Source organism: Lissotriton vulgaris, chromosome 2_1 (assembly GCF_964263255.1).
Source record: "Lissotriton vulgaris chromosome 2_1, aLisVul1.2, whole genome shotgun sequence".
Classification (NCBI taxonomy): domain Eukaryota; kingdom Metazoa; phylum Chordata; class Amphibia; order Caudata; family Salamandridae; genus Lissotriton; species Lissotriton vulgaris.
Genome location: NC_141687.1, coordinates 213496173 through 213520303, shown reverse-complemented (window position 1 = coordinate 213520303; position 24131 = coordinate 213496173). Strand labels below are relative to the sequence as shown.

Below are 24131 nucleotides of genomic sequence, written 5' to 3'. Positions count from 1 at the left end.
TTCCTGTGGGCTTGTCTATGCCCCTAGCGCCTTGAGAGCGCTCTTTGCGATATTACGAGCATTTTTGGCGCCTCACGCCCGATGCATGAGAATTGGCAGGTGCCTACCCTGCGATGTTGTTCGTAGTTTTTATATTTGCATGCGAGTGCCCATCTCGCTTATATTTGATTTATGTGCCCTCTGGCAGGTGCCTACCCTGCCAGGGACCTTGCCGCAATTTTACTTTCCACGAGGGAGCCCACTCCTCGGGAAACTTTGCCTGCCCGCCTGCCTGCCTAAGGAGAAGGGCCGCTGCGCTGCCCGCAGCGACCCGGAAGTGCTTGGCCAGCTGGCCGAAAGTCCCGCCCCGCAGCCTGTGAGGCAGAGAGAAGGAAGTGTCGGTGGAGAGGCGCGCGGCGGCCATGATGGACGTCCCGGTCCCGAGATGGGGGACCGGGTGAAGCGTGAGGAGAGAGCGGAGGGGGCGCGGGGCACATTGTCAGTGCCCGCCCCCACCGCCAGTGAAGCTGCCCGAGAGGAGGAGAGTGGCCGGCTTCTGGGGCTCCCGTGTTCAGAGGGAGCCCCGAGTGAGGAGAGGAGCGGCAGGCGGAGACTTACGGAGGGGGGGCGAGGCACATTGTCGGTGCCTGCCCCCACCGCGAGCGAAGAAGAGCCGCCGCCCGGAGGAGCCCGCCCCTGAGTCCCGGTGAGTCTGGGCTGGGGCCGGGCAGAGTGAGGCAGAGGAGAAAGGAGGGGCGCCGGGACACATTGTCGGTGTCCGCCCCTCCCCCAGTGGCGCGAGCTTGCGCCTAGTGCCAGTGCGAAGCCGTGAGGGCTTCAAGGGCGGCCCCAGTTGGCAGTGGGTCGCCCCAACGTGGGAGAGCCCAGAGAGGCTCTAGGGGGGCCATTTCTTGTGATGTACGAGCCCAGCGAGGCTCGAGGGCCCTTTTGTTGAAAGGCACGAGTCGGGGCGGCCCGGGATGGCAGTGGGAGCCCCAACGCCGAATAGAGCCTGTTAGGCTCAGGAGGGACATCTTTGCTGAGGAGCCAGAGGGCTCCATAGAGATATTTGTTTCAGAGCCTGTGTGGCTCAGGTGGGGCAGATTTGTTCTAGGGGCTACTGAGAGCCCTGCCACAGCTTTTTGATCCCAGCTGCCCAGCACTTTGTGGGCAGCTGCCACGTTTAGGCTTTTGGTACTTTTGGACTGGCGCTGCATGGCAGCGCGCCCTGACATTGGACACAGGGCATCCTTGCCCCATCAAGGCCAGTTGGCCTAGGGACTGTCACAGGTGGTGGCATATGTAAGTTATGCGCAATGTGATTCCTATGTTTTTAATAGTGATTGCCTACTGTGTGTTTTTGCGCTATTGTGTTGTTCTGGCACCTCTGAATGTTTTTAGGCATCATGTGTCTTTCTTTCCATGCGCTGCACCTCTGAATGTTTAGTCATCATGTGTCTTCTTGCGCTGCACCCCTGAATGTATTTTATTGCATCATGTGCTTTATTCTTAACACCTCTGAATGTATTTTATGGCATCATGTGTTTCTCTTTATTACTCCTCTGAATGTGTTTTATGCATCATGGGTAAGGTGTTCTGGTTTATACCCCTAAATGTGTTTATTCTTAGGTGGTTGTCCTTTTTAGTACAGGTGGTCCTAGTAAGGTCCTGGTTCCTGTTACCAGCGGATACTGGTTGTGATCCTTGTGATTACCATTTTATGTTTATTATTTCTTATTCTAGAAGTGCTATATCTGAATCTGACAGTGGCCCATGTGGCCCTGTCTTGTAAATAATCCCTTATGAATGTTGCCGTGCCAGTTGGCACAATGTACATGTGTGATTTTTATCTGATATGTGTTTTGACAATACAAAAGTTATTTTTATAATAATCTTGTGTGGAGTCTCTTTTGTGGTGTGCCTAGTATGTTGTTGCTGTTGTGCGCTGGCGCAAATGCTTTACACTTTGCCTCCGAGTTTAGCCTTACTGCTTGTGCCAAGCTACCAAGGGGGTTAGCAGGGGTTATCTTGGTGTGTGACTTCCTTGCCCTGACTAGAATGGTGGTTTCTGCCTGGCTTTGACGTCAGCCTTAGCCTACCAGAAATAGCCAGTTCTAACAATGACCGACAAAATGATTTATGACAAACGACGCTAATCATTTATGACGTCCAATTTATCATGACACAAATGATTTATGACATAAGGATGAAGTAGGACACATGATTTATGATAAGCCATGATAATGATTTATGGCCCTGGGCACGAAAAGTTATGCCCAGGGGTCAGAGAAATGAGTTGGTATATAATGGTAATAAAACTGCGGCCAACAACCAACAACGACCACAACAAACTACAACTCGTGTTGGCTGTGTTTTTGGTAATACATCCGCACGGATTTCTGCAGGTCATCCGGGAGTGGGCCCTGTGCGGGAGTTATGCTCCTGGGACATGTGAAGAATCTTTGAGAAGATCTTTATTACCTGCACGCGCGTATATATATTGTAGCTGCCAGTTTTTATCTTTTTAAAAAACCTTTTGCACTGCGCACGATCGCGCTGTCACACGGGCACCTTTGACATAAAATAATTCAGGGGATACAAACAGCCGTAGGACATACCCGCACCATAATAGTGGACGCACCCGCACTTTGCGGAATTTAGACTGCTTGGCTGTTTCTTAGGCTTGCATCGCGGCGTTAGCCGCCATCTTGGGTAGGTGTTATCTTGAACGGACCGTTTACTAGGCGCCATCTTGGTTGGCGGTCTAGAGGCTCGCATCGGCGGACTCCCGCGCTTCACGGTGTTGAATAGGGATGGTGGGCCCAGCGCGCACCATGGGCGCGCAGCGGGCGCGGCGATGGCGCGCCAGAGGTAAGCCCGTTTGCGCCCGTTCACGCACAGGGCGAGCGGGCAGCCGGATTCGCTGCTCCTATGTCCCCCTCCCGCATCAGTTACACTAGCGATGAACTCCTCAGTCTGAAACCCTGTGTTACTTCCGACCATCAGCCTCCCACAATCAGTAAGCGCCTGGAACTCTTGTCCTGTGGCCTGCTTAATGTGAGATCATTGAGTAGGCATCATGCGGAGATAGCTCTACTCATTGAACATCATGAGCTAGATGCACCCTTCATGACAGAGACCTGGACCAGGGTAGACAGCGCAGTGGAGTTGGGGCAAGCCTGCACTCCAGGATACAAAATTAGACACAATCCTCGCATTGGGGCTAGAGGAGGAGGAGTAGGACTGATATACAGGGAGTCACTGGACTTTTCCCAGTTGGAAATTAAGGAAATCCCGGGATGTGAGCTGATGGGATTCTCCTGGAAGGGACAAGGTGGGGTTTTATACACTGGATTGTTGTGCTATAGACCCCCAGCCAGTGCTCTGTCTACCATAACCGAGCTCACGGACTTGATTTAAGATCTTTCGAACACCCACGCCAGATTTATGGTGTTAGGTGATTTCAATCTGTGGCCGGGCGGACCGACAGACTCAGCTTTCAAATATCTGGCTCAAGCGTGCTGTAACATCCATCTGGAGCAGCTAGTTCTTTCCCAGACCCATCTAAAGGGCCACGCCCTGGACTTGATCTTTGCAGACACAAGCCAGGTAATCGCAGGGAATATCCTACCGTAATGCTGGACGGACCATGCTCTTGTCCAATTTTCCATATCGCTCCCAGCAGGCTACACTAAGAGCCGTAGTTTGGGAGCCACAAACTTTGGCAGACAATGGTCCAGGCTCCCGAAGCAGGCAAGCCTGCCAAACTTGCTCTCTGGAGCCCTTACGTTGGGAGGCAGTGTGGACGACAGCTATAATTTCCTTAGCCAGCAAATTATCGCCTCCTTGGACACTCTGGCTCCGCTGCGGAAAACGCGGGACAGAACTAAACTCGCCATGCCTTGGTTCTCAAGGGATCTTCTTCAGCTCAAACTTCAGTGCAAGCGGGCTGAGCGTGTCTGGAGGAAGCAATACCTTGATTCTGATAAATTTCTCTACAAACAAGAACTCGCGGCCTATAAAGCGCAGATCAAATGTGCCAAAGCTAGGTTCTTGGATGAGACATTACTATCTGTCTCAAATAAATCTCAGGCCTTGTTTAAAATCGTTAAAGATTTGTCACGCCCGGCCTGCGCCGCAACTGCTATCCCAGCTTCTCAATCGCTGTGTGACTCGTTGGCAAAGGCCTTCGAAAACAAGATCGCTACCATCTTGTGCAAGCTGAGTACTCCGTCAGATTCCAATCTCCAGCTGCCACCTCTTGTTGCACCGCCTTTTTCTTTGGAGGTGGAGGCCGGGAAAGCCCGGCTTGATAGTTTCCCCCTTCCTTCCTTGGTGGATTTCTGTGTTTTAGCGGACGTAGAATCCTCAGGCTCTCCCCTTGATCCACTCCCGCACAAATTTTGGAAATTGTTCCGTGACGAGCTCTTTCCTCCTCTCCATGCGATTTGTTGCCAGTCCCTGGCCTCCGTCCGGGTCCCGGATAGCTGGAAGCTTGCGGTGGTTTCCCCGCTCCTGAAGAAGGAAACACTGGACCCTATGTGTCCAGCAAATTACAGGCCCCTCTCATTGCTCCCGTTCCCGATTAAAATCTTGGAGAAACAGGCCACAAAACATCTGTCCAACTTCCTAGAGACCAATGCTTGCCTGGACGTGGCGCAGTTTGGCTTCAGACCAGCCCATGGGACAGAGTCGGCACTGGTGACCGTTTTGGACGACCTTCGTTCGCGTGCCGACCAAGGTCGAGCAGCCTTTTTAGTGCTGCTCGACATGTCGACAGCGTTCGGCGCGGTCAGCCATGCCATCTTGGTCAGGAGGCTGGGGTGTCGGGCTTGGCCCTGGACTGGCTGATCTCCTACCTTGGTGACAGACACCAGGTGGTCGCCATTGCCACCCTTTAAATCCAACATCAAAAGGGCAGAACAGGGCGTGCCTCAGGGATCGGCCATCAGTTATGTTATAAGTTCTGTTATGTTATAAATGTTTTTATATCGCGCTCTGCTACTACAAAGTATCCTGGCGCGAAGAGTGAGGTTATCCAGAAAAAACGCGCATAGGAAAAATGAGTATATGGTAATGTTAAACAAATGTGTTTTGAGCCTCTTCTTGAACATAGAGATTGTCGGAGACGCTCTTAGATGCAGCGGGAGCGCGTTCCAGGCCCTGGCAGTCTGAACAGAAATGGATTGACCGCCCAGTCTTGAATACTTAAATTTGGGCATGGTCATTTGGTACAAATTTGTAGAGCGAAGAGCGTGACGGGGAACATACATGACAAACCTTTTTTAAAGATACAACGGACCTAATTGGTGGGTGGCCCGAAACGCGAGAACCAAAGATTTAAACAGGATTCGATGGGCGACTGGGAACCAGTGAAGACTGCGAAGGTGAGATCTCACACTGGCTCTCCTGGGAAGTTGGAATAAAAGCCGCACAGCAGCATTTTGGATGACCTGGAGCCTCTGGATAAGATAGGCAGGTAGGCCACTGAACAGTGCGTTGGCATAATCGAGCCTAGACAGAATGAGGGCACGCAAAACCGTTTCTTTAGCCTCTCTCGGGAGGAGTGGGAAAAACCTTTTTAACGCTTTAAGAGTGGCAAAATAGATACCAGTCAGTTTTTTTAGATGGTCTTCAAACTTAAGATCCTGCCCGAACCAGACCCCTAGATTTTTCGCCGGGCCTCCTATTGATTTAGGGCAGGGCAGATCGACTGGCCAAATGAGGTCTCTGACACTGTCCGGAAATGTACCATAAAGAAGAACCTCTGACTTTTCCTCATTACACTTAAGCTGTGCCAGGGCAAGCCAGCGGAATACAGAGGCAAGACACGAGCGCACCACCAAGGCATCCAGATTGTCCTTCGGCCAGGTGAACAACAACTGGGTGTCGTCGGCGTAGGCCATTATTTTAGCCCACAGCTGCTCTGCCAGATTAATTAAGGGGGGTCATGTATATGTTGAACAGCAGGGGGCTCAATGTGGACCCCTGGGGCACACCTGTAGTAAAATTCTTAGGCCGCAAGGCATAAGGCGGCATCCACACTTGTTGCGTCCTATTGGTCAGGAAAGAAGTAAGCCAGGAGAGGACACGTCCAGAGATGCCCACCTCCGCCAACCTGGCCAAGAGCAGAGCATGGGGCACTGTGCCGAAGGCGGCAGAGAGGTCCAGCAAAATCAGGACCGCTCTGCCGCCCCCATCAAGACACTCCCGGATGGCCTCAGACACCTCCACCAGCGCCGTTTGTGCTAAAAGCTGCCCTAAACCCAGATTGAGCTGGGTGAAGGGCCTGAGAGAATTCGATGAAATTATCCAGTTGTCTGAATACAATCTTCTCGCAGACTTTCGCGAGCGCAGGAAGCAGCGAGATAGGACGATAGCTAGAGGTGGCCGATGGATCCAGCCCTGCCTTCTTCAAAAGTGGAAGAAGTTTGGCTTGCTTCCAGCAAGAAGGGACAGTGACAGAGGAGAGGGAGAGGTTCGCAATCTGAGTTGCCTCCTGGCAAACAATGTTCGCCACCCCCCTAGAACCCTCGCCGGGCAGGGGTCCGAAGGCGATCCCGATTTCAGAGATTCAAGGACTGCCAGCACATCCGATTGCGTGGCTGGATTGAAGTTTGTAAATTGGGCACTGGTTTGAAACAACTTTGGAGATGGAGGGACCGGTAGAGACTGAAGGTTGCCACAGAACCTCTGTAAGTCAGCTTGGATTTGAGCAATTTTATCGTCAAAAAAAAAAAAACAAGAGTTCTTCACACCTGAGATCAGAAAATGGTAGCACGGGAAGCGCAGCACATGGAGATAGAAAGCTCTGAACTATGGCAAAGATTTCTTTGCTATTCAAATCAAATAAGCTTTGTTCGGTCTTTAAGTTTAAAACCATAAAAGCAGCAAAAAAAAAAAATACATACATGTATATAGGATTCAACAGTTCATTAAAAAAAACGAAAATAAAAACGCATAGTAGACAGAGTCCCCTTTCACCAAGTGTTATAGTTCGATACTCTGGGGCCGGCGTGAAAGTCAAACAAGTCCCAAGTAGAAATAGGGCCATCTCCAATTTTGGGCTGGGAAAATCTTAAAAAGGGGACAATGTTCCTGTGTTTAAATTTGATTAATATCAGGTCTCCCGGAATGTCTTTAGGCAACATACCTAGCCATCCCACCCTCCTGACGGTCAGGATTCCGCCATCTAGGTCAGGTGGCAGCGGTCTATTGTTATTGAGCCAAAAGATGGCTTTATTCAGCAGATCCTGGCTTGTTTCGAGTTTGCCCTGACTAAGTTCAGGGACCCCGGAGAGAACAGTCACGTAGGGGGCGGCTTCAGGGGGTAAATTAATTCGATGTCTTCTTTCTTGAGGGCACCTAGGAGCTTTGAAAGGGACACGAATGGGCTTGGAAGTAACATTACGACCACTTGGAGTCGGTGGACTGAGAGAGGAATCAATTGTTCGTTCTTTCCTGTGTTCGATGGACTTAGGCTTCACAAGGTTGGTAGGGAGCGTGGAACATGAGGGAATAGCAGTATTTACAGTTGATGGTAGTATCCTTTGTACTAATTTTTCAACACCGGACAACCTATCTCCCAGATCCTTAATTTTTGTGAGCAGGGGTGATAGAGCCGCGTTCAACAATCGCTCAATGTGAGCCAGTGGGGTCGATTGGGGGGGTGGGGGGGGGGGGGGGGTGGAACAGAGTCATTTGATGTGGTCCCCGCCTTATATGGTGTTGATACGCTTGGGTTGGCGGGGGAATAAGAGCAGCTACAGCACAATCGGGCGGCATTTGAGGGAATCACCTCGTTGTTCCTTTTGCTGGTTGATTCCCGGGGCGGTGTATCAGCTTGAAGCAGGATTATTTCAGGGGCCTGGGGAGTGCAGTTTATGAGGTCCGTATCTCTGTCCACTGTAGGGGGAGTGGAAATATCAGGGGCATAGTTTGTGCCACACAAGGCATTCAGTTCTTCCCAGATAGACATAGTGATTAAACTACAAGGGACCCAAAACGTCGCTAGGCAATTCAAACACAATAGAAAAGGGTAAAGTGTCTCTGTTCCTCTTCCTTTGATGGGGCCAAGCGGAGTGGCCCGTCCCGTCCTCCTCAGGTCCTCTGAGGGCCACAGAGGGCCCGCCCTTTGCCCTGGCTTTGCCCGGCGTCCCGCCCGCGTCCCGCGGAGCGGAGCGCAGCTTTCAGGCGCCTCCTGGCGCTCCCTTGTGGTCACGATGCAGCGCCGCCGCTGAGGCTGCCGGGAGCTGTAGTCCCGGGGCGGCGGCGCTGTGGGTAACAATCAACTGACTCCTGGCGGTGGCGGCTGCCGTGGGTGCCTGCTCGCCTCCCCCCTTCACTTCAGGTATGGTTTGCTATTATTATCCGCTTTCGCAATCCTCCCAGCGAAGTAACTGCTCTTGGCGGCCCTAATCGCCGCATAGTATTCCTTCTGTGCTGTACGCAACCTGCTCTTAGTCTCAGGTAGGTAGGCTTGTCGCCATACCCTCTCCAGTTTTTTACAGCCAGATTTAAGTTCCCGCAAGGAGTGAGTGAACCAGGGTTTAGAGGGGGTGGACCGAATCCTCCTGATCCGACCCCTGTTAGGAGGCATAGCCGACCCTTGTTCCACCCAAGAGTTGAAGACACTGACCGCGGAATCGATCTCCAACGGCAGAGCTGGACGGTTTCGGGCAAGGGAATCTGAGAAAGTACAACAACAAATAATATCTGGGGGTCAAAAGAAGAGTAAGTAAGTCTAGCAGGAAGGACCACGCCTTTTCCTTGACGATAAGGAATTTCTCAAGGATTGGGCCATGATAGCTTGGAGATGTACGAGGGACTGGCTGGTCCTGATCATCAAAACCGCGAAAAGAATTGCGGATACTATCCTGATTGAGATTCAAGTCCTTGAGGGCCAGATAAAAACCTCTTTAAAAAGTGGCCAATTTAAAAAGGGACAGGATGATACGGATAAGAGTAATAAAGATTTCAAGGAATCTATCTTATCTACAAAATTAGAGAAGTTCAAAAAGGACTTAGCTAGATTTTCAATGGAAAAAGTATACCCATATAGTAGCGATACCTACACAGCACCTACATTCAGTCGCAGTGGCAAAAAGGGTGGCTCTACATATGGCACCTCCAGTTCAGATGGGACCTCCAGTGACTCAGACACATCTCAACCCGGATCGTCTAACCAAACCCCTAGGGGTCGTGGCAACAGGAGAAATTGGAGAAACCAACCGCAGACCTTTGGCAATTTCCAACCATGGTGGCCTATCAACCCTTGGATGATGGGACCAAACTGCCCTCCGCAAATGGGCCCGCCCTTCTGCCCGCCACAGATGCAACAAGGCCCGGGGTCGTTTCCTTTTTTAGGTTTTGGCCAGAGACGAGGCCGAGGCAGGAGGAGACAAGAAGCAGTACCACAACAAGTTCATTGGAACACGGATACGAATACCCCTCAACAATCGAGGATGGACCTACGCAGCGGGAAGAAAGTCCCCCAAGACGCTGCGGGAACAAGCAACCAGACGGCATCGTGATCAACCTCAGCTCACATACACTTTCTACCAATGAAGAACGCCTCTTAAACAAAGGCTTGGGATTTGTGGCTACTCAAAAAGGTGATCCTTTTCTAGCCCAAATTGAACTATCCCAGCTGTTTAGGAAAATAAGGTTGCACTATTTTTTCGCGAAATCAACCACTTTGGAAACCATCACCAAAGACAACAACACTGGTCTGAAGAGACCCTCTTCGTTCAATCCACCAAGTGCCACTTTACCTCCCAAAGTTCTGACCTTTGAAGCAGCCGTGGAGAACGACGTCACAAACCTATACAGAAGAGAGGTCAAGCCCTTCATGAATCTTTCCAAAGATGAACAGCAAGCTTTGCGCTCACTAACCTCCAACGATAACATTACCATCAAGCAGGCCGATAAAGGCGGTGCCACCGTTATCCTAGATACTGAGGTGTATAGAAATGAGTGCCTCCGGCAACTAAGTGACCGCAAATCCTACCAACCGTTGAGATCGGACCCGACAGAAGGGCTACAAACCAGAATAAGCGCCTTGGTAGAGGAAGCCACGAGTGAGGGATGGATAACATCACAGGAAGGACAGTATCTGGTAACTAAACACCCTACGATTCCATACTTCTACTGTCTCCCTAAAGTGCACAAGCCACTAAGGCCACCACCAGGCAGGCCTATTATATCAGGCATTGGGTCGGTATTAGAACCTCTCTCCACCTTTGTCGACCACTTTCTAAACCCAATGGTTAAAGCTATGCCTACCTTTCTCCAAGACACTAAAGATGTCCTAAGACTCCTTCCTACGATACAATATAACATTGAAACTGATATCTTAGTATCGTTCGATGTAGAGTCTCTTTACACATCGATCCCCCAAACTGAGACCTTAGAAGTAGTGGGTACACTTCTGGAGCAGAACCACCATCAATCCATCACTCCAATACCCTTCATCATGCATTTAGCAGAAATTGCTATGAAGGAAAATTATTTCCGCTTTGAGGATACATTCTACTTACAAACGTCCGGGACCAGCATGGGCAGTGTTTTCGCGCCGAGCCTGGCGAACCTGTATGTGCACCATTTTGAACAACAAAATGTCCTGGCAACCACCAATCCATATCTATCATCAATATATATATGGAAACGCTATATTGATGACATCCTGGTGGTGTGGCGTGGCACAGAAGAAAATCTCATGTCATTTCACGGTTGGTTGAACAGCAAGAATGCATATCTGAAGTTCACCATTGAGCACAGCAGAACATCTCTGGCTTTCCTTGACCTGAAATTGCACGCAACTTCCACCGGCATAGAATCGGAGTTGTATCGCAAACCTATGGCCAAGAACGCACTATTGCGATACGACAGCTGCCATCCGCGAGCCCTGAGGGACAACCTACCTTTTGGTCAGTTTCTCAGGTTACAGAGGAACTGCTCCAAAAAGGAATCTTTTGAGGTGCACTCCAGAAACCTGGAGGCTCAACTGAAGGAGAAACAATACCCAAAGAAAATCATCCGCCGGTCAAAAAAGAGGGCCTCCAATAACAACAGGGAGGCCCTTCTTGAAGTCCATCCTCCAAAAGAGAAGACGGATCGTATTGCTTTCGTCAATACCTTCAATAGCCGATCAAACCAGTTGCAAAAAATCATAAGGAAACACTGGTCTATCCTCAAAACCGAAGGTGACGACATTCCACAACCCATGTTTGCATATAAAAGAGGACCGAACCTGAAAGACCAACTGGTCCACACACGCCCACGCAGTAAGGAGGTGAGGCAAGTGGGTACCCTATGGGACCTTCCACCCGTGGTGGGACACCATCCGTGCGGGAGTTGTACCGTCTGTCCCCAGACAAAAAAGTCCACTGAGATTGACATCGGCACTAACCGCCCATGGACACAAAACAAGTTTACGAATTGCAACAGTAGTAACTTGATTTACTTGATCAAATGTCCATGCCAATTACAGTACGTCGGAATGACCACCAGAAAGGTACGGACACGTATCCAAGAACATAAAAGCACAGTGCGGTGCCGAAAACAAGCTACCAGACTCACCGCACATTTTCTGGAGAAGGGTCATGGTCCTGATGAGTTCTATTGGACAGTCCTTGAGCAACCGCACATCCCTGACTCATGTGCGGATGTCAGCCGTTTTTTGTTCAAGATTGAACAAAAATGGGTATACCGTCTCAACAGCGACAAGGAGGGCCTAAATGAGCCCATACCCTGGATGTCCCTCTGAATGGTACACTGCATAAGGTCCCTCTGAGTGGTGCTCTGTATAATGTCACTACACATCGTATACTATTACCTATCAGAAAGCGATCTATCAACCACGCTTTAGTATACATACAATATGTGATTCAATCTATAGTAGTTGTGATCTTAAACACCATTGAGTGAGTTTGAAGCAATGTACATATTTACACACTGCTGTGCACCCTTAGATCATCTTTTTCTACCAATTAGAGGCTGAAATTGGTAGCGAACTACAACTCCCAGACTTCCAAGCGTCACGTGACTGCCTTTGTCACGTGTTGTTTGATAAGTCACAACCATACAAAACATTACCTCACTCCGCGATCGGCGCCCCCCCGAGCAGTACTGAAGACTGCCCGGAGACACCGACGGAGAGGTGAGTGATCGCTGCGCGACCTGTCTTTCCAATGCGCGTGGCGTTTGTCTTTTACTTTCCCTGTGTAGATACGGAGGAACACACGCCGCTAGAGGCCACTCCGCTTTTACAAATACGATGCGTCGCAGGTCTCGCACTGACTTCTACTTACTTGTGCGTTCTGAAACAGTGTTGACGCGGAGCGGTTTCCATGCATAACAGTTCTCCGTGTAAATTAACGCACGATTATACGAATGTTGGGCGGATTATTAGAACGACTCATCTATACTCCCGTTTTGAGCGCTCAGTGAGAACATTATCACGCTCCCATTAATAATGCGATAGCCCCAAAATATCAACGCTGTGTGGTCATCTCTATTGACAGTGAAAGACTATGGCGTTCTCGCCTAGCTTGGTCACCACATGATTTTATAAGAGGTCTTGACTACCTCCCGTCTCGAAGTACACTCTATTTTTCACTTTGTTTTGTCTAGTGTCACACAACTAACCGCCCTGTAAATATTATATGATTATCCTCAGAGCGGTGCTCCTTTTACCTGCGCTGCAGCCAGGTGGGGTGAAGCCTCTCAACCTACACACAAGGGTGAGTGTATACTTGAGATGATGTCCAAGTATGAATGAACATATTGCAATGCCATTATGATTACAAACAGAAACAATGTGTATAACATTAAGTGTCCTATTTGTTTCTCCGTGTGTTTGTATGTTTGTTTTACATGTTGGATCCCTTACCATTATGCACTGACAGTATACGGTTGAGTACGCCTGGATGTTCAGGTGATATCTTATTATTATTTATCTTATTTACAAAGCAGTAGTGTATCTTTTTAGGTCCTGAGGAATGCATTAGAAAATCTCTTCTTGTGAAATGCAGAAACATGTCGACCACCATTATGTGCGGTTATTATTTAAAACCTGCACCCACACCTGCCTTTTAATCTTAGGGTTTGGGGGATATTAATAAAATTTCTTTTTCCACCCATTCACCTAATTTTATAATTACCCTTCACTTTTCCACTCCAATCACAATACACTGCTTTTTTCATTAGCCACTATCATACCCTTCTGTTCTGCCCTCACATCACATCTCGGTCACGGTAATCATTTACCGGCCGTCTTGTCTCCTGGGTAAGGAGATCCCAAATGATGACAACAAGGGCGGTACAGTGTGGCTTCTGATGGGAACAATACATTTTTCTCCATGTACTCTTGAGTCTTGACTTGACCGTTCACTAAATATCATTTCTCACTGATACTGTCTTGCATGTATTTGGTATAGTGGTCCTTCCTGCTAGACTTACTTACTCTTCTTTTGACCCCCAGATATTATTTGTTGTTGTATATTGAGTTTGGGGCTTATATCTGGTTGGTCGGTAAACTTGCCCTTAGACCCTCTCTAATTATTTGTTGAACGTGAATCTGAGAAAGTAGCCAAATTGATCCGCTGAGAATGAGCCTGAAGGAGGGGATTCCCCCTGCCCTCATCTCTATTCAGGGACCAAGCGAACTGAATCAGAGCGTGGTCTGACCAGGTAACCCTTTCCGGGGGTGTCATGGTGATCTCAAAATTAGAACACACCAGATCTAGAAGATGACCAGCCTCATGAGTTGGGGCATCAACCCACTGAGTAAGGTGAGCCATAGATAGAGCTTCACCTAAGCGAATAACCTCAATAGAGTCGCACAAGTCAACGTGTATATTAAAATCACCCAAAAGGAGATACCTTGTGAATTTCAGGGCGCCCGGGACAATGACCTCCTCCAGCCCCCCAACAAAACTACCTACATGGCCCGGAGGGCGGTATAGGAGGTGAAGTGAGGGGTAAGCACCACAGAAAAATGGATCAGCTCCGCCTCCCCCAAGGGGTCTTGAGGTTTGATCGCAAAAGCCCATTGGTCCCTATAAATGACAGCAAGGCCACCCCCTCTGCCTATCAAGCGGTCAGCCCTGGTGATCCTAAAACCACAGGGTATTGCAAGCTCCACCACCGGAGCGCAGGAATCCGTAAGCCATGTTTCTGTGATAAAGAAGAGATCAAGCTGATTCTCATCTAAAATATCAAACATGTCAGCAGCGCGTTTCACCGGAGACCTGGCATTAATGAGCCCCGCTTTAATAGCCGTCTGGTTAATCTTCGCCTGATCCAAAGGACACGGCGAGGTCACAAAGCAGAACTCCCATGAGGAGCAAATGCGCGACAGGCTATCTGACACATCCCACGGACTAGTCGGCCGAGAAAACACTAGAGCGCCAACCCCGAGTGCAATGCGGTCCCGCTTAACTTCCGGGTACCGCTGGGGTCGAGCGCTGACACCGTCACAGTCGGACTAGGAAGGGGGAATGTGCAAAAATGCTAAATGTGCAAAGAGCAATAAGTGCAAATGAGGCAAGCAAATAGATTTGGGCACAGGCTAAAGGCGAAAATAGATTTTAAAAATACAGACACAAAGTACACTTTAAAAGCGCTGAGATACAGCTATTTAAAATATTAATCAGAGCGTGTTAAGAAAGGGGTCAGCAATGGTAAAATACGAAGCTCAATGGCAGCAAACACTCACACAGGATCGCGCTCGCCTCCTCCCTCAATTATGAAGGGTCGGCCGAGAAAACACTAGAGCGCCAACCTCGAGTGCAATGCGGTCCCGCCTAACTTCCGGGTACCGCTGGGGTCGAGCGCTGACACCGCCACAGTCGGACTAGGAAGGGGGAATGTGCAAAAACGCTAAATGTGCAAAGAGCAATAAGTGCAAATGAGGCAAGCAAATAGATTTGGGCACAGGCTAAGGGCGAAAATAGATTTTAAAAATACAGACACAAAGTACACTTTAAAAGCGCTGAGATACAGCTATTTAAAATATTAATCAGAGCGTATTAAGAAAGGGGTCAGCAATGGTAAAATACGAAGCTCAATGGCAGCAAACACTCACTCAGGATCGCGCTCGCCTCCTCCCTCGATTATGAAGGGTCGGTCGAGAAAACACTAGAGCGCCCACCCAGAGTGCATTGCGGTCCCACCTAACTTCCGGGTACCGCTGGGGTCGAGCGCTGACACCGTCACAGTCGGACTAGGAAGGGGGAATGTGCAAAAACGCTAAATGTGCAAAGAGCAATAAGTGCAAATGAGGCAAGCAAATAGATTTGGGCACAGGCTAAGGCGAAAATAGATTTTAAAAATACAGACACAAAGTACACTTTAAAAGCGCTGAGATACAGCTATTTAAAATATTAATCAGAGCGTGTTAAGAAAGGGGTCCGCACTGGTAAAATACGAAGCTCAATGGCAGCAAACACTCACACAGGATCACGCTCGCCTCCTCCCTTGATTATGAAGGGTCGGCCGAGAAAACACTAGAGCGCCAACCCCGAATGCAATGCGGTCCCGCCTAACTTCCGGGTACCGCTGGGGTCGAGCGCTGACACCGTCACAGTCGGACTAGGAAGGGGGAATGTGCAAAAACGCTAAATGTGCAAAGAGCAATAAGTGCAAATGAGGCAAGCAAATAGATTTGGGCACAGGCTAAGGGCGAAAATAGATTTTAAAAATACAGACACAAAGTACACTTTAAAAGCGCTGAGATACAGCTATTTAAAATATTAATCAGAGCGTGTTAAGAAAGGGGTCAGCAATGGTAAAATACTAAGCTCAATGGCAGCAAACACTCACTCAGACATGACTCCCATCCTATTCAATCTTTACCTCCGCCCCGTGGTCAAGTTAATTAAATCTTTCGGCATTACGATCACCAACTACGCCGACGACACCCAGCTTATCTTCTCCTTTGACGGTAAGAATGCGTGTCACAGGAGACCTTCCACCATTGTATGACCACCACGGCGGAATGGTTGATCAACAACTCCTTACAGTTCAACAGCTCTAAGACCGAGGTGTTGCACTGTTCGATGGACCGTATCTCCTGACCTTTACCACAGGATTATTGGCCCCCCTCTTTTCAGGGTATGGTAGCGGTGGCAGACTCCGGAATCTAGGGGTAATGCTCAAACCCAATCTCGAACTGGATGGCTTTGTGAATAAAACTGTGTCCACCTGTATGTTGTTCTTCCCCTGCTCCCGGCCCATGCCAGACCAGAAGTAGTGCGTAGTATCATCTTAAGCAGACTTGACTACTGCAACGCACTACTTATGGGGCACCCATAACCTGGTTGGGCAAACTGCAGCGGGTGCAGAATTCGGCCGCCAAGCTGGCACTCTCTCGTCGGCGCTCTGATTCTTCCTCGACAGCACTTACGGATCTTCATTGGCTGCCAGTCTCCCAATGAGTCGACTTTAAAGCCCTTTGATTGGTCTTTCGGGCCCTTCACAGTCAGGGGCCGATCTCCCTGCAGGAGCTGTTCTCCTGGTACACCCCTACTAGAACCCTTTGTTCTGCCTCAGCCTACCTGGTGGTAGTTCCTAAGATCCTGAGGATGCGAATGGGATGTCGTTCTTTCAGCTATACGGCATCAAGGCTGTGGAACGCGCTGCCATTGTCTCTTAGAAGCATGGGTGACTTATCCTCTTTTAAAAAGGGACTAAAAACTCATCTTTTCCCAAGGACATTGTAATTATAGCTGCCACTATAATATCATGCTCAGGCCATTGAGGATCACAGCGCCAGGATACCCGTGGGGTGACAGTTGCGCTCTGTAAATGTGCCATACAATACAATACAATGGACCACTGGAGGGGCGCAGTTCACAGTGCTGCTTCTCCTGCTTGTTAAGCGCCAGCTGGTAATGAGCTCGGGCCGCGATTGGCTCAAAGATGCCGCGTATTGCCAAGAGCAACGGAATGCCCATTGGGAGTTTATGTTTGTGCGTGCCCGTCCCAAAGATATCTGGTCCCCTTTGGAGACATATCTTAATGCCCAGTCGGCACTGGGAGAGGTTTAGAATGTGGAGGACGAGGCAGCGCTGCTTGAGCCCACTGCTGCAGAAGTGTAGGCCCTACGAGGGTTTCTGTATGATCCGGGGGAACTGTTGACCGCTGAACGGCCAGATCTGTTCATCTACAGCGCTGTAGCTGTCTCACTACTCCACTAGCTGTGTGGCCCCATGCCGTTACCTTCTGTTTTCTCTGTCTCCCTATAGTTGCACTAAATGGAGACTGCAACAGTGAATATTGATTGTACCAGTGGAAATGTAGCAATGTGACCATTATGTACTGCATTTGCTGTACACGGTGCATGTATGTTTTGTTTGAAATTCAATAAAAATAAAAAATGTAACTGGCCCGATACCACTAACTGAAAATGATCTGGTTAAATGAACTCACTTTCCGCCCTGCGTGCACGTAAAGAATGCTCTCGGCTCTGCAGTGAACCAGAACAGCCCATCATGATACGCCCTCATGAGCGGATGCCATTTTGTTTGCACCTCCTTCTGAATATTTCAATTTGTTGTATCTGAGGCTGTAACGAGGCGGCTGGGGCTGGTGAAGGAGACTTCCCTCTTCTGCTGTAGTGTAAACCCATCCTGCATGTTCTGTTGGGATACACTCACTAGTGTCTACCGAGTGCCCGATTCACGGCCAGCAAACCCAGCCCTGAAGCCAAGGTCCATGCGACAGTGCGACACCGGGCTGAAACTAGAAAAACACACTGTCTCTTATCAGCCAGAATCAAAGCACCCAAACCCAAGGAGTGCATCTTTTTATATTCAATAACCCCAAGCACGGGTGCGAGCACCGCTGTCATGAACAAAAGTCCAGCACCTTAAGCACTGCCCTGTGGCCCCAGGCTTGTGTTTCTCGGAAGTGCTGCACAGTGCGACATAGTTCACACGGTTTCAGGAAATCAGGCCTAGAACTTGTAACGCTGCATAGCATAAATAGCTCGTCGTGACCAGGAAAAATGGAACCAGAACGCTCATTCTGCTGGACACAACTAAAAGCAATAATTCCCCTTTATAACTTGCGCTACACAGGGAGGGCGAAGTGGGCGGGATTGGAGGAGACCATTCGATTTTAAATTTATGAAAAACTGTTCACAATTCCGATCATTTAATACTTAATTTAATACCTGTGCTGAGAAACGCCCAATCGAGGCTTCTGGTAACAAGAGGCAAAAGGAATAGGTGCAAGGAAATGCCTGGCAAGCGGGGTACCACCACTGCTTTGCAGTGGCACAGCCCAGCTGAAAGGCCTGTGCCACCCAGCTGAATCTGCTCATTTTCCCTGGGTTTGTTTACCACTGGAGGTCGCTCTTGCCATAGGAACAAGGACATATTTCGTTGACCGGGGCATGGGTCTGAGCAGTGTTAATAGCCACTGGACGATATTACTATGATCTTCAGCTTTATGTAATGTAAATGTTTGTGAATCTGCAAAATAGATGCTCACCGGTTTGATTTTAATCTGTGAAGATGCTGGCGTTTATAGTGCACATAAGGCGGTAACGAGCCTGCGGCGGTCGCATAGCCTGCCAGCAAGAGCTCACACTGGGGTACCGGGTTCGAATATCACCCGGCCTCGGCTCAACATCCTCTGAGTCTGGGCAAAGCAGTTCATTTCCATAAGACTTAAATGCGCTCATTATGAACTCTGGACCGCCAACCCTCGCAGCAAGAGGTGGAGGTGATTTGGCAGCCCAAAGCCCACTCTGCAGCGCTCCTGGAAGCGCTTTTTCATGTTGATCCCCCAAGTTATTATGCGCAGCAGCCCGGTCACAGCACACCTACTGAATGAAGCCTTCAGATGCAGCTCTCAGGAACGCTCTAACAGCAAGCAGAAACCAGTAAACAAAGATCCCGCAGTCAGTAAAAGGGGCCCCAGAGATGCTTGGAAATCATGGCTCCCCCTGAGGCCCTGCATTACCTTCAAGAACAGCCACGAGAAATCAAACTCTGGAACACCAGGCCAAAGACCTTCCACCCAATCTTACCAGGAGCCAAGACACTACCAGGCCGCCGACCAAAATGTGCAAGAAAGGAACATACAAAAGGCAGGCCTAGGATACCAACAGCATCCTTACTAACAAAAAAAATGCACAAATCTCCAATTCAGGAAGAAGCGGAAGCCTCATTTCTTCGCCAGGAACCCCACAGAACAGCACCCGCTCCCTGCTGCTCTGTAAACTCAGCTGCAATGTCCTCGTTCTATGCCGTGCTGTGTTCCAACTAGATACACTATATACAAATACGCTCACATGCATACATACAGGGGGCTCGGATACGGAGACAGAATGTTTCACCTTTACTGCACGTGTATATGCTTGTCAAAGAGAAAGACAGACCCATAGGCGTCTTAGTATTATTTCACTTTGTCTCCTGATTACCAATACTCTCTAAGGCTTCAGTAGGAGTCTTAAAAAGAGTAACTCATGACTGAAAGATCTCGACCTAAGTCAATCTAAAGGTTTTGAGCCGAAGCAGGCAGCCCAGAGGGGCCTCCAGTTGCCCCTTACCTGTCTGAGCCCATTTCTATTACTTTGCCCTTTTCTGAAAGGTTAACATATGGAATGACTGCAAGACGGTTTAGGCGTTAACTGCGGCCTCTACCATCTACGGTCCTCAGTAAGCCGAATCAACACTACTTACGGGGCTGAAGACAACAGTGAGAGTTAGAGCATGTCCGAGGTGCGTGCGAGCGAGCGAGCGGGTCTTGATAAAATAAGCGACATTTTCCATACTGGTCACAGAGGAGGCTCAGACTCCAAGTAAAGCGAATAGATCCGGCTTGTAACTATGTATGCAAAGAGGGAGCAACGCAATGCATGAGTGTCTGGGGGTAAGAAGAGCTGTCAGGCCTGCGTGCAGACATTCCCAGGAAGCTCTTTTGAGTCTGGCTAGAAATCTAGTCCATGAAGAGAATGAGATCATTGTGGAAGCTAGAAACTGAAAAGCCTTGGACTGCAGCCAAACTGCTAACATATGGATGCAAGAATGCTTCCGATAGAGTATGACTGCCATTGTGCGAGGAGGGGGAAGCGCAGTTGGCATTTAAGCTGTTCTGCTTTTCTAGAGCTTCCCTTATGTTTCCGATGAGGCCATAGCTGAAGGCACACTGTACTTACTTAATGATGGACACGTCTTTCTTATGAAACAACACAGCCGCAATCACTCTTAAGCAGAGCCCTCATCCTGGGCTTGTGATGATCTCCTACTAACGAGGCTCCTCAAAGCCTGGCGGGAGTGGGCATTCATGACCCAGGCTCTATAATTATTTTTCAAGAACCCTTGCCCTGAACTGCTGGCAGACTGCCCAGGCACACCAGCCCCACTGCACCAATCACTGAGTTGCGTTTCCTTTACAAGGTTGATGGGAGCAGCTGGTTCACAACCAGCAGGCGCACAATACTACACTTGAACTGTACAGCACATAGTTCCATATGGGCACAAGAGTGCCATACTCCCGCACTAAACAGACTAGCGGAGGGGCGGCAGGCAGGCAGTGATCAAGGCTGTACATAAGGTGATCACCCCTGGTGCCTAAGCAGGGAGCACACAACCGCTACTGAAGCACGCACAACCACACACACACCACCCAGCAGCATACTACATACATCACCACATCAATAGGTTTGCCATAGTAGCCATCTTAGGAGGACGGAATACACAGATCATCATGGCACACTGTACCAATTCTGCTGCTGCTGGTACACATGGTAGCAGCAGCAGCACCCCTGCATGTGCTACAGCAGGGGTGTTCACAGAGATTAACAGGAGCAGGGCTAGTTTCTTCTAGGAAGTGAGAAATAACAATGTGCCACCAAGGTAGTTTATGTAGTAATCTGGACCCTGAATCAGAGAGTTTACTTGGCTCAGATTGTGACAATTTAGGTCTTTTACGCCCTCAATCGGCCGTCTTGCTGAAGGATCCAAATGAGCATCAGTTACACTAGTGAAGCCCACCCCCTTGGACACTCGCCCTCTGTTCAAGCTTGGCAGCATTTACTAGCAACTAGTCTAGACCTATAGCGAAGTGAGGCAGAGCAGGCAAAGCTACCCAGCGAGGTGGTGTAAGTTACAAACTCAGAACTCAGCAAAAAATAAGCAATACTGAATATATCAAGTCATTGCTTCTGAAAATAAAATTTCCTTTAAGGTATACACAACTACATTCTAAACATTAAATACATATATATACTCAATGAAAAACAGACCTCTCAAACCTCTCCGTAACTATAGATCTTTATAGGAAGGTGAGCTATGGATCAGATTGGCACAAATTCATCAGGCACACCTTTTCCAACTTTGCTGAATTGTACATCAAAGCCCATTTGCACCGAAAGTCAAGGCTCGGGCCTGGTAACACTATGATGATACACAGAATGAGCATGCTATGTAGAGAACAATTCAGAATGAGCATGGTAGGTAGAGACGAATCCGATTATGTAATGCGCCTACAAGAACTAAATTGATTATTGACACAATGGCTGCAACTGTTCTTAATCCGATCGATGGTTCAGCCTCATCTGTAACAGACTTATATTTTTTACCACATTTGGCTACAGACTTACATTTTTTAACGTGAATATTAGCATTGCTAAATAAACTTTTTTTATTGCAATACATTTTAATTATTTTTGTAGACGTGATTTACAAGGGCAAAAATACCAACCATGCAACATACTGCCAGCTCTCATTTGAGTAACTGGGTCATAAAGGGGAAGGAAGGTCTCCTATAGTCACTCATTTCTAGCTTTGGGTGTACATTATGCCGCCTGTGCTCCTTCGCTAGTCGCCCTTTGGCATAACACCCTAAGAGTGTAGGATGACGACGGTAACCTTACAGGTAAGACTAATTCTTCCCACGCATGCACTTTTTGAGGTGCATAAGTGACTGATGTTTGGGGTACTTGGACTGCCCTGACGAAGGCCAAAGACCCTCCTTTGAGGGATCCACTGTGTGGCCAAAACAAGTTTGCAAGTAGATTTGTGATGGGACGACCGAGACATATTATCTCATGAGCATAGATATTCACATTTGAATCCAGCCAAGTGTAGTAAAGGAAACCTTTAGGTGTACACCCAGGTCATTTTAAGAATAACTGACCCAATTATTAGCCAGAACGAGAATTTTCTGCTACAATGAGGATGATACCACCTTGCTGGCATCATCCTAACACAGGGGGTCAGAATGGCCAAAAATGAGGCATGCCACAAAAGAGTCGGTGAGGCATATATGACCAATATCTCAAATGCTGCATTCGGGCTATTATCCTAAAGTATGGATTAACCTTTTTTCCGGAGTATACAAGGAAGCCATGAATTATATTTTCCCCTCACTCTTACATCTCATTCTACCATAGCTCCCTGTTGTCCAGAGAATCACTCCTTGACGAAATGGAGCAGGTTGGACGCGGCAAGGGCATTTAAAGATCTGTACATGGCTCTGCCCTCTCCTGGAACTTTCCCCTCCACACTTCTTGAAGACCTCGTTCAGGTCATCTGGTTACTAGTGGAGAGGGTCGCAGTGACCATGACCACCACAGCAGAACAGACACAAAACGCTGGAGCTGAAACTCTGAAGGTCAGACAAGGTGAGTGGCGGGGGATGAAAGATGAAATCCACTTTTTTTTTTTTTAACCACACACACCATCAAATGTTTGAAACAACATCATCTATCGTTGCAACCAAATCCAAAATCATATCTTCTCAGCTTAACAACTGTTTCTCCTGAAATATATGAAATTTGGAAATACAATCAATCAGCTAGTGCAGTGGTTCTTAAGCCTTTGACTTCCATAGATCCATACTTAATCACTGCTGGCACTCAGGGGCTCCCATTGAGTCCGTACTAAAAGACACGACTCGGCATAAGCATTTTCGATTATTTGAACCACAAACAACACACAAAGAAATAGATGAGAATTTTCCAAATTAACATTATTTCTACAATATCTGAAGACACATACTCCGGTTCAGGTCCTAATACAGAAGGCATTTATAGTCCCACATTAGACCAGAGAGGGGAATTATATTCCATTATATTTTTTTGCTTTAAACATCAGGTGAAATCAGACATACACATTTTCAAATGTTCCGCTATTAATGCCTATTTTGCTCAAATGGAATTCAACTAGACATTCCTTCAAACGGTAGCTACCATAAATGTTTTTTATATCTCATCTTTTCAGGTCCCCATTCAGTGGCTGAAGTTGAGATTTGTTGCCGATTTCATTGCCAGGTGCTTCCATTCAGCCTGAAATCTGCCAAACCTGGGTTCATCGCAGGCATTAAATTGATCATTTCACAGAGTAGTGGCTGGTTCTCTCCTCAGTATACCAGCAAGCCTTCAGAGATTCTCAAACTGTGTGCAACTGGCTGGGTGATTTACCATCATGTTTGCGCATTCTCTTACTCTCCCCCACGTCATCTCCCCACTTTGCTATGGGTTTTCTGAACAGGTAGGTAGTTCATGGAAATATTGGATATGTATTGCTACTTAGAATCTAGGCTTGAAGGAGGAGTTTTGATAATAGCCAGGTGCAGGTAACTGGGAGGCCTCGCCCCAATAATCTACTGACTGCAACTATGAAGAGCTAGTTTATATGTAATAGGGAATATCAATAGATATTAGGTAGAATAAACCAATCAAACCTTGCAGCTTCATCAAGAGAAGGAACGACGATGTAAAAGTAATGCAAAAAAATACACTTCTTGTCAAAATAACTATTCTGTTGCCATGTATAGACGTGTAGGTAATCTCATGTCTTGACGATTCCTGCAGCCTTCCATTTTGAAATATGTGTATTAATTTGTAGTATATCCTCAAATGGTATTAATCTCAATCGTGAACATTTTGGTTAGAACGAAACGCCAGGTAGCCCCAATGGTCAGGGTAGAGCAATACTACCATTGAAGTATGAGATTTTCTTTCAGTTTGACGCTGGATTTATTGAATATTTCTAGACTAGAAACTACACAAAGGTAATAACATGGCAAAGGAAAGACCCAGAATGCCTCACCAGTGACGAGGTAGTACTGTACCGGGTTTAAGTACTCATTTGAATTTGCGTCACAGACCTCACAAAACTGAACAACAAATTAAC

General features: G+C 48.1%; 1 protein-coding gene across 4 annotated transcripts in view; it reads right to left on the bottom strand.

The window, feature by feature from the left end:
- Positions 1-24131, bottom strand: part of POR (cytochrome p450 oxidoreductase) — a 532686-nt gene that overhangs the window by 384259 nt on the left and 124296 nt on the right. The window lies entirely within an intron of this gene.